We start from the raw sequence: 12,126 nt of genomic DNA, 5'->3' as shown, positions 1-12,126 counted from the left end.
ACTGGCACAAAAACAGAAAGATAGATCAATGGAACAGGATAGAAAGCCCAGAGATAAACCCACGCACATATGGTCACCTTATCTTTGACAAAGGAGACAGAAATGTACCGTGGAGAAAGGACAGCCTATTCAATAAGTGGTGCTGGGAAAACTGGACAGCTACATGTAAAAGTATGAAGTTAGATCACTCCCTAACACCATACACAAAAATAAGCTCAAAATGGATTAAAGACCTAAATGTAAGGCCAGAAACTATCAAACTCTTAGAGGAAAACATAGGCAGAACACTCTATGACATAAATCACAGCAAGATTCTTTCTGACCCACCTCCTAGAGTAATGGAAATAAAAACAAGAGTAAACAAATGGGACCTAATGAAACTTAAAAGCTTTTGCGCAGCAAAGGAAACCATAAAGAAAACCAAAAGACAACCCTCAGAATGGGAGAAAATATTTGCAAATGAAGCAACTGACAAAGGATTGATCTCCAAAATTTATAAGCAGCTCATGCAGCTTAATAACAAAAAAACAAACAACCCAATCCAAAAATGGGCAGAAGACCTAAATAGACATTTCTCCAAAGAAGATATACAGAGTGCCAACAAATACATGAGAGAATGCTCAACATCACTAATCATGAGAGAAATGCAAATCAAAACTACAATGAGAGATCATCTCACACCAGTCAGAATGGCTATCATCAAAAAATCTAGAGACAATAAATGCTGGAGAGGGTGTGGAGAAAAGGGAACCCTCTTACACTGTTGGTGGGAATGTAAATTGATACAGCCACTGTGGAGAACAGTATGGAGGTTCCTTAAAAAGCTACAAATAGAACTACCATATGACCCAGCAATCCCACTACTGGGCATATACCCTGAGAAAACCATAATTCAAAAAGAGTCATGTACCAAAATGTTCATTGCAGCTCTATTTACAATAGCCCAGAGATGGAAACAACCTAAGTGTCCATCATCGGATGAATGGATAAAGAAGATGTGGCACATATATACAATGGAATATTACTCAGCCATAAAAAGAGACGAAATTGAGCTATTTGTAATTAGGTGGATAGACCTAGAGTCTGTCATACAGAGTGAAGTAAGTCAGAAAGAGAGAGACAAATACCGTATGCTAACACATATATATGGAATTTAAAAAAAAAAATGTCATGAAAAACCTAGGGGTGAAACAGGAATAAAGACACAGACTTACTAGAGAATGGACTTGAGGCTATGGGGAGGGGGAAGTGTAAACGGTGACAAAGCGATAAAGAGGCATGGACATATATACACTACCAAACGTAAGGTAGATAGCTAGTGGGAAGCAGCCGCATAGCACAGGGAGATCAGCTCGGTGCTTTGTGACCGCCTGGAGGGGTGGGATAGGGAGGGTGGGAGGGAGGGAGACGCAAGCGGGAAGAGATATGGGAATATATGTATATATATAACTGATTCATTTTGTTGTGAAGCTGAAACTAACATACCATTGTAAAGCAATTATACTCCAATAAAGATGTTAAAAAAAAAAAAAAAAAAGTATATTAGGTATCTGGTTTTCCCAGTAATAAAATGCTTATTCAATAAAGAATATTCTTGTACATTTTCCAAATAAATAGATTGTATCCTCAAATATAAAAAAAGTCAAGTAAAAATTGCTTATTGAAAAATTATTTTTAAAAATTCTTAATGGCCGGCATATAGAAGTGCTCTGTAAATAATTGCTGAGTGAGTGAACCAGGAGAATTATTCACAGTAAAAATGGAAATGACCAGATTCTTTTTAATAATAAAAGTTATATATAGTCAAATGTTACTTAGCAATGGTATAAGTAACATCTCCCCTGATGTTAATAAAATAGATCAACCAAAGCTTGGATCATAACTGTTAGTTTAAAGGCAGTAAGAAATTTCAGACAACTTGATAAAAAATTCAACATAATAGTTTGTATTTCATTTCAACTTTCTTTGTAAATGAAATTAATGGGCATTGAGTCTAATCTCCCTGCCTATGTAAAATTCCCCTATAAAGAAATACTTATTATGCAGCTTTCACTTGAGTATCCCCGGTAATGGAAAGGTCACTACTTCTTGTGATAATCCATTCTACTGTTGGTATTATTTTGATGTCTTAAAAATTGTTGCATTGAAGTCTGACTATTTATAACTTTAACTTTCCTTTCCTAACACCATCACCTGAAATAACACACACAAAGAGTCTGTTTTCTCCCAGTCATAGTATTTCCAGGACATTTAAAAAATAAGATCTTACATCATTTACACTATTTGGTAAGTAAATTTAAAAATTATGGTCATATTATGGTTCAAGATTTTCTAATCAAATGTAATTCTTATTTTTCATTAGACTTGTGTACAAGTTTCACTTTTACATCCTGGCCCAGGCTTACCTCCTGTGAAGATTTACTCTTTGTGATGAGAATGGAAATTGCTCTGTGTCTTCTATTTAGAACAGAAAGCTGATCAAACTTAATTTTGGGTTCACATTAGTTTCAACTCCTATCTAACCTTAATGCAGTTTATGCGGCTGTACAGTTCTTATATGTAGGTTTAATTTTTCTTCTCTCGTACAGCACAATCCTAAGGTAAAAATTGACATTTTCAAAAACAAATTGATATTCTTAAATCAGAGATCTTAATCTATAATTGACCTATAAAATTCCCTGAATATATTTTTGAAAAGTACATGAAACTAAACTTGCCCTGCAGTGTCTATTTCTTGCAACTTAGATACAGCCTCTGAAGTGATGAATATGTAAACAGAGACCTAATAGCTGAATTTGCTTTTAATCTTTCCTAATTGCAAGAAATTTACCGATTCTAATGATGCAATTCATATCTGGATATTTTCAACGTTGTAAAGAGACGTCCCTGCAAATTTTCTTAGTGTAGTATGCTGGACGCTTGAAGGAACAATCATATTTAATAAGGAAACTTGTTCTCCCAGCAAAGTATTTGTTTCAGATTTCTTAAAATCAGTTTGATATTCAATTTTCTTTTTTTTTTTTTTTTAATTTTTGGCTGTGTTGTGTCTTCGTAGCTGCACATGGGCTTTCTCTAGTTGCGGCGAGCGAGGGCTACTCTTTGTTGCGGCACGCGGGCTTCTCATTGTGGTGGCTTCTCTAGTTGCGGAGCATGGGCTCTAGGCATGCGGGCTTCAGTGGTTGTGGCTCGCGGGCTCTAGAGTGCAGGCTCAGTAGTTGTGGTGCACAGGCTTAGTTGCTCCGCGGCATGTGGGCTCTAACCGGACCAGAGCTCGAACCCGTGTCCCCTGAATTGGCAGGCGGATTCTTAACTGTGCACCAGGGCAGTCCCCAGTTTTCTTCCTTGGTCAAATTCCAAAATGAAAAGAATTTATGGTATAATGAGTAACCTGTGGGCAGACAAATATAATTGAGAGTATTGAGTTAAAAAGGTAAAATCTTCATTTAGTTTAAGCAAAATATTAATTTCAAGAAGATGAGTTAAAAGTAAATAATTTTTATACATAAAGCATATATACTTTTGGAATGTTTTGTGTTGTTACATCACTGGGAAACTTTACATCTCTAGTCTTTTAAATAGTAGAAGTTGGAAATTAAGTTATTCCTTCCTTTTCTGTTACAAAGCATAAGCGTCTTTGGTCCCTTCAAAGCAATATTGTAAGATTAAGTCCTCTTAGCATTGTAGGTACTCTCTTTGAACATTCTTAGTTTTTTAATTTTTTGAAAATGTCAAACCCATGAGGTTGAGCACCTTTTAGATGTTTTATAGCCTATTGTCCTTTTCTGTGAACTGCCCGTTAAGGTTCCTTGCCCATTTTTAAAATTGGGTTGTCTGAATGTGTCTTATTGATTTGTGGGACTTGTTTATACACTTTGGATATGAGCATTTTCCTTGTTATATGTTTGGAAATACCTTCCCCCAATCCATGTTAGCCATCTCACCCTCTTATTAATGTCTTTTGATAATAATCTCTAATTTTAACATAATCCAATTTATCCATCTTTTCCTATATAGCTAGTGCTTTTGAGTCCTGTTTAAGAAATCTTTCCTAACCCCAAGACTATAATGTTACTCTCTTAATTCATCTTCTACAAGCTTCAGTGTTCTACTTTTCACAATTAAATCTAAACATTTTTAGCTTGATCTCAGTATAGTATGAGGCAGGGCTACATTTCCCTTTTTTTCATGTGGATATCCAGTTGACCCTGAATATAGTATTGAAAAAATACCTTCTTTCTCTATTTTCCTATGCTACCTTTGTCACAAATTAAGTGCTGATATACACATGTATACATGTAGTTTTGTTTCAGGGATCTATATTTTGTTTATTTGGCCTATTTGTCCATCCTTGCACGCATAAAATTTTGTCTTAATGTACAGTAGTTTTATAATAAGTCTTGGTATCAACAGAATGAAGGTAGTTATCAAGAAAATGCAAAGTAAACCTGCAATGAGCCAGAATGTCTAAACTAAATTTAAGACACAACAACAACAAAAAAGAAGGCTAACTATGCCAAGTTTTGGCAAAGATGTGGAACAGCAGAAACACTTGTGACACTGCTGGAGTGTATTGGGCGAGGGGGATAAAAATCAGTTAAACTACTTTGGAAAATTGTTGGCAAAATAGACTCAATTTTAAAAATACAAACATTTTTGGACACATAATACCACTCCTGGGTATATACCCAACAGAAAAGCACAAAGAGGTGCTGAAAAACATGAATACAAATGTTGATGGCTGTATTATTATTCATAACAGCTCCAAACTGGAGATATACACATGTTCAACACTACCCTAGAATAATGGATCAATAAAGAGCAGTACATTACACAATGTAGTATTAGGCAGCAAAGAAAATGAAGAGTCTACTGCTAAACACAATGCCATGGATGAATCTCTGGGGCAGTTCACTGGGGAGGAGAGAGGTGACCACGTTTGGAAAAGGACACAATGAGAACGTCTGTGTCGCTGGCAATGGTCTCCTTATAGATCTGGGTGGTGATTATATGGTTATGTTCATTTTGTGATAATTCCTAATACTAGATGCTTGTGATTTCTTTTTCTATTTATGTGTAAAGCCCTAATTAAAATGTATCAAAATGTTTGAATGCAGTACTGCAAATATAGTATCATAGTTAGATGCCATAATTTTAACACTGCATTACCCATCAAGTAAATTAAGGTTGCATAATTATTTCTAAGCATTATGCACCTTAATAATGACGTTGATAATGCATTTGTTCAAAATGGGCATTTTAGGTCATCATTGACGTTAAAACAAATTTTGCTAGGAGAAGCTCAGATTTCCAGCCGGTCAAACATTTAACATCATAATCCAGCTAGTTACCGTATTAGGTCTCTTTTCCAGCTTTATGTAACTGACAAATTTCATGAGCATGTCTTCCATGTCTTAGATAATAAAAATATTAAAAATGACAGTATACAGAACGAAAGCCTGTGGCATACCATTAGGACCTAGCTTCAAGTTGACACAGTCCTTAATCAACATATTTGGGGCATAATTATTAACCATTTTTGAACTTACCTAAAACTGCTATGTCCCAGACCACATTTTACTTTTTTATACTTATCAGAGATATTGCCAAATGCTTTGCTAAAGCTAACTTGGAGGACAGTGATGAAATTTACTGTCTCCTATTTAAAAAAAAATGTGATCAAAACAGGAAATCCTTATAACCCACCAACACCACCCTCAGTATCACCAACCCCCTAGACCATTTCCCTTTTATTTTAAACGTTCATAATCCGCACACCTGATTTTGAAGAAGAGCCTTCTTGTTTATTGTTTTTCTGAGTCCTTTGTTTTGAAATTTTATGTTGTTTGTTTTTTGGAGGGGGTGTTATTGTTTTTTGTTTGTTTTTAGCTACCTTTACTTTTCTGGCAGCTCCTTTGATAAACATTCAAGGAAGCTAATGTTACATTTATGAGTAAAACCAGTCCTTTGAGATATAATCTGAATGTTTCAAAAAGTTAAAGCAGCTATGCTTCTCTCCTTATGTCCTAATTTGTCTCTGGAGGTAATTTCCTATACTCTGATAAAATCACATCTTTTTTCTTCTATTTTGTTTCAAAATTAACTATTACACTCTTTTATTTTAGAATTATTTTATTAGTTTATTCCATATTTTAGGAATGATGGTGGCATGGCCGTTTTCCCTTCTCTAGCTCATGACAGACATTAATTAACGGCCATGGCTCTCTTTTCTGGCTACCTCCAATCAACAAGTGTCTATACTTGGTTGAAGCATATTCATCCTACTTCAGATAGAACTCATAATGCTATCTGGCCTGCAAGTCTCCTTTTCAATTTATTCTTTACATCTGATACATATTTCTCAACCAGTCATTAAAGGTAGTTCTACCCTTAATTGAATGTTTTTCTACCTTTTTCTGTTAAATTAGAATCGAGGCTTGTATTCTCTGGTGGTGTTATAACCATCTGCTTCGGCATCAGGTTTATACAGGAGCCATTTATCACTGGAAAAGAAACTCCAGGTCCTCTCTTGAACCACACACAAAGTTTCTCTTTGCTTTCAGAGGTACTAATTTACAAATTACAAAGCAGAAATGTCTATCACAATTATAAGCTATCCCTGAGTTTAGAGTGTTGGTTTCATCCATTTCTCCAAGTTCTCTATTATAATTCTTTGCTCAAGTAACCCCAGTAGCGTGGGCATCCAGCATGCAAACACCAGTATCTTTATCGTTCACACACACTCACCCACACACATGCACACACACATATATGGAGGGAGAGAAATGTGTGTATGTGAGAGAGAGGAAAAAAAGAAGAGAGAGAGAAAGAGAGGGAGGGGTGGAGGGAGGTGAAAGGGGAGAGGGAGGGAGAGAGAAAGAGGAAGAAAAAGGGGGTGAGGGAACAGCCTCCTAGTGTTTAGGGAAGAGTAGGTGTTCTATGTAAGTACGTATCTTTCAAGTCACTGTAACAATTTATTAGTTATCTAATTTGGTTCTATTATTTCTAGATAAGAGTTATTCTTAGATAATCTTAGAAGCTAAGAGTTTATGAATGTTCAGTATCTCCACCTCCTTTACCTCCTCTTCTACTTTCCACTCAAAGCTCAAAGCTCAAAGCTCAGAGCTCAAAGGTAGTTCCTTTGAGCTACCACAATATTCACTGGGAACACTTTTGCCCTCTTTCTTAATACTCTCCATGATATATTGGGGGAGCCCTTCTGCTCTCTTATATACCATTTCCTGAGGTTTTTGTCATGAAAGAGGTATCATTCTTAATGCTTGTATCAATAGAGGTTACCCATGTCACAAGCCAAATGAACAAAGTAATCAACTTCCCCAAATTAAATGCTAGAGAGATCAAAGAGAAACAAGAAACTTCTCATCCATCTTTTCACCATGTTCCTCATGAAAGCCTGACATTTGCCCTCTCCTTGAGGCTAATCACTATTCTCTCCACATATCTTTCTGCTAAGGAATAAGTTTTGACTTACATTTTCATTGCTTTTAGATTTTTTGCTTCCCTTAAATTTGACAATAAATTCATTTTTTTATAGTAATGAGATAAATGGGATAAAGTAGCTGTATGTTAATTGCTTCCTTATTGAAAAATTGTAATGTAGCAAAAAATGGGTAACTTAAGAAAATTTATTCTGGATTCTTTTTTTTTTTGGAAAAACTAGCTAGGGGACATATTCTAAATTTCATCAATCAAATGCACATATTTTTCTCATTTTATTCACAGTAATATTTGCTTGTTTACTTCAATGACCAAGTCACCTTTTTAATAATGCACAGATAGAACTTTATGTGCAGTTGGGTATAGAATTTTGCCAAAGTTTGGAATTATATATCTAACAGATAAGGAAATATATTTATGATCTTTTGATGGCTAGGTATATTGTCCATCTATGGCTTCTCCAAAATTTTACAGAATTCTCGGTAAAATAGACATGTGGATGATATATGAATATTGGAAATATTTGATGCTACAATAGGAAAAAAACAGCATAAAAATAACAAAGTACAAAGCAGGGGCAACTAACCCATATTGTTAGTGAGCAGATTATAAGGAAAGTGGCTCCAAGAAAATATTGTGAACTGGATTTCCCAGGATACAAATTCTGAAATGGAGAAGCGCATGTAGGAAATTTTTTAGGGAGTACCTTCAGGATGAAAACCTGTGGAAGAGAAGGGAAGGAAGCAGAAATAGGCACAGGAAGGAGTTGAGATGCAATGCAATCTCAATGGAAGTTTCAACTAATTCCTCAGGGACCTCTGAGACCGTAGTGACCCTTAAGAGTTTTCCCAAGTTGGGGCAAGGGTACTGGCCCTTTATAACCCCTGGTTGGCCCATCCTTGCATCTGTGCAGACCTAGGAAGGGATGTGACCTTGTGTAAAATGCCTCTTTTTTTTACGAAGGAAATTCCTCAAGGGGAATTACAGCTAACTACTGTGTTCTGACAGCACTCTAAATATCTGAAAGAATAAGTCCCAGTCATAAAGGAGCGCCAAAATGGCATATCACAGCATCCACTGCAGTGGTGATGTTTGGAGTGAACTTGCTGAACCTTGAAGGAAAAATAATAATTCCCCAGGATAAGTTGAGGGAGGATTTGTGTAGGTATAGAGGGCATGTTCAGGCATGTCTTTTGTGTGTGAAGGCGTGGGCCATTTATTTCTGGAGGCAATGAGGATCAATTGAAAAATATTGGTCTGGGAGTAAATATGATTAATTTGTATTTTAGAAACATCATTCTTGTAGAAGTGTGGTTTGAAGAAATAGGAGAATGAAGACTGAGAAAGTAGTTATGAGGTAGTTATACACACTTTCTATAGAAAGCATGTATGTAGACTAAATATGTACACACACATTATATACATAAATCTTTTTAAAATGTTTTGGAAGTATAATTTAGATATAGTAAAATGCACAGATTTTAAAATTTCCTCTCTTTTCAGAAGTTGATCTTGGGCAGAGGTTGACACATTACAGCCCTCCAGCCAGCCCCCGTCTTTATTAATAAGGTTTTATTGGAACTCAGCCACACTCTTGTTTCTGGATCTTCTATGGCTGCTTCATGCTACAACAGCACAGTTTAGTAGTTATAAGAGAGGTAGCATGGTCTGCAAAGCCTAAAATATTCAGTGTTTAACCCCTTACAGAAAATGTTTGCAAACCCTTGATCTAGGGTTTAATGCTTCAGGTAATACTGTATCACTTCAAATGTAGCATAAGGAACTCAGTATGGTATATTTATTTCTTGCTTCCTACCCTTTGTGCTATTGTAGTCATACATTTTACTTCTACATCTGTTATAAACCCTCTAATTCACTGTTACTATTTTTGTTCTAAACACTCAATTATCTTCTACAGAAATTTTAAAACATGAACAAATATTTTATATTTAGTGACATGTTTACCATTTTCATCATTTATTTCTTCATGTAGGTGTGAATTTCCGTATGGCCAGTTTTCCTTGAAGCTAAAATTTTGCATTTCTTATACAGCATACCTATTGATGATGAATTCTCTCAGCGTTTGTCCTAAACATCATTATGTTACTTTCATGTTTAAAGGATATTTTTGCTGGATGTAGAATTTTACATTGACACTTTCTAGTTCGTCTCATCATTTCAGATATGTCGTTCCCTTGTTCACTGGCTTGCATTGCTATTGTTGAGATGTTATTGCCCTCTGAACAGTTTTAAGATTTTCTCTTTGACATTGTTTTTTTATCAGTTCTTTATGACGTGCCTTGGTGTGTTTTTCTTTGTATTTACCCTGCTTGGCATTCAATGAATTTCTCAGATATTTGGGTTCATATTTTTCAACTATTATTTCTTCAAATGTATCTTTTTCTGCCTCAGCCTCTACCTTTTCTGCTTTTCTTACCCCATTTGCATGATTGTTAAGATATTTAATGTTATCCTACAGGTTACTGAAGTATTGTTCATTTTTAAGCATTTTTACCCTGTCTGAGCTTTGGTTTGAAGGGTTTGTATGGACCTGTATTTAAGTATACTAATGTTTTCTTCTCAGTTTTCTAATTTGCTGTTAAGCCCATCCAGTAAATGTTTTATTTTCAGGTATAATTTTTAGTTCAGAAATTTCCATTTTGCTCTCTTTTGTTGTTTCTTTTCCCCATTAAGGTTTCATATTTGTTTCATCAGTATCTATATGTTCTTGTTGAAATATGGAACAAATTTATAATCTCTGTTTTAAGGTCCTGATCTGCTCCTTTCATCATCTGTCATTTTTCTATTTCTATTGACCGACTTTTCTCCAGTTATGAGTCACATTTTACTGCTTTCCCAAATAATTAATATTTTAAAAAAGTTTGTACTCGACATTATGGATTCTATTTTGTTGAGTTTCTTTCATGTTTTCATGAAAGTTTCATGAAAAGTAAAGTCTCATGGTCTTCCTTAATGGAGTGTTGAGTTTCATTCAACCGAGGAGTTAATTTATTTGTGGGTCAGATTGATCTTTTTTCATGCTTGTTACCAGCCTTTGTTCAGATGTGTCCACAGTAGGATGAGAATTAGAATCCTTATTTAGGATTAAATTATTCTACTCCCTTTCTGAGATCTCTACTGAATACCTAGGTTTTTTCAAGTTCTCTCAATCTTGCCCAGTCTGAAATCAGACTGCTTACAGCCCTGTGCAGCCTCTGACTGTGGTTCACTTCAGATCTCCCCTTACCTGGTCTAGTGGAGTCTTGGTCTGCAAATACACAACTTAGTATTCATTCAGAGTCTGAACTGCAGAGACTCATTGGTGACCCTATGTACATTTCCAGAGCCCCTTCTCTGCACAGCTGCCCCCTGCCTGGTACTCTGTCCTATAAATGCCAGGTTCCTCAGGAGCTTGGATTCTGCTCTGTCTCCATCTCAGTGATGCTGCTGTGCCTGTTTGGAATAGTCTTCCATGTGCCATGATCTGGAAAGTGAACCAGGCAGAAAGCCAGGAAGCTGGCAGGGCTCACCTCATTTGTTTATCTTCTCTCATGGATCAGGGTCCAATACTCTCTGTTGTCCAATCCCTTAAAAGGGGAATTGTATACATTTTGTCAGTTTTGTAATTTTTTTGTGGTGGGAGAGCTATTCTGTCATGGCTGAAAGCAGAAATAAGCCATATAAACATGATGAAATGAATGATATATCAGTGATGATTTACAAAATGATCTTTATTAGCATACTCTTCATAAAATAAATTATTTTATTGTCAGCATTTAAATTCCTTATTTGAAAAGTGATGCACATGTTTTGATATACTGTATATTGGATAATTTGTTGAATATTTTTCCATTATTTACTCCCATTAGTAACCAAACTTACTCAAAAAATTATATCGCCTCTTAGCACTAAGCATTATGCCATATTTTCTGTAACGTATTTATGTACAACCATAATTATTTTACATAGTGCTATAAATTAGGACTCTTTTTGTTCTATGTATGTTAGTGTTATTTTTCTAATAAATGTTTTTTGCATTCTTACTATTTGCCAGTCACTTATTTTATTTTACCAAAAGAAGTTTCACTTCATTTAGTGACTCAAATTATTTTCCTAGAAATGTGTTTATCTAGAGTCATCAGTTGTCTACATCTTAAGTGTTAGTAAATGTATTGCCTGATTTACTATATATCTTAGTTCTCAGGAGTCCAAGGGCTTAATGCAATATTAGGCCTCATCTTGAGAACTACACTAGCATTCTTTGAACTCTGAACTTTCTAAAGTAAAATATATTGTAGAGTTGTGTATAATGGCTTTTTGTTTATGGTCTACTAAAAGATAAACCCTTACACGAGGAAATAATAGATTGTTACATATCTTTTCCTAGTGACTTTTAGTTGAAGAATTCATGGTAAATTGATCAACCCTCAGCCAATTAGACTTTGACATGTACTAATAAGACCTAATCGAGGAATTATGAAGACATTTGCTCAGGAGAAAATGAGCACATAATTACACCATAAGGAGGCTAGAGTATCAATGTTACCCAGCTTTAAGAATATTAGTTGAAGTCCCAGTGGCATCTAAAGGACACTTCATCATGTATCTGTGAAATATGGTACTACCAAGGCAATTAAACGATGCAGAATGATCCATTGTCAATTGTAGAAG

At 35.3% G+C, this 12,126-nt stretch overlaps 1 protein-coding gene across 2 annotated transcripts in view; it reads left to right on the top strand.

Annotated features, from left to right (window-relative positions):
* CNTNAP2 (contactin associated protein 2) overlaps positions 1-12,126 on the top strand; it is a 2,044,831-nt gene that overhangs the window by 674,554 nt on the left and 1,358,151 nt on the right. The window lies entirely within an intron of this gene.

Source organism: Aethalodelphis obliquidens, unplaced genomic scaffold (assembly GCF_003676395.1).
Source record: "Aethalodelphis obliquidens isolate GAN/ISIS:26980383/991018 unplaced genomic scaffold, ASM367639v1 scaffold5, whole genome shotgun sequence".
In the NCBI taxonomy this organism is placed as follows: Eukaryota; Metazoa; Chordata; class Mammalia; order Artiodactyla; family Delphinidae; genus Aethalodelphis; species Aethalodelphis obliquidens.
This window is presented reverse-complemented; position numbering and strand designations above follow the sequence as displayed.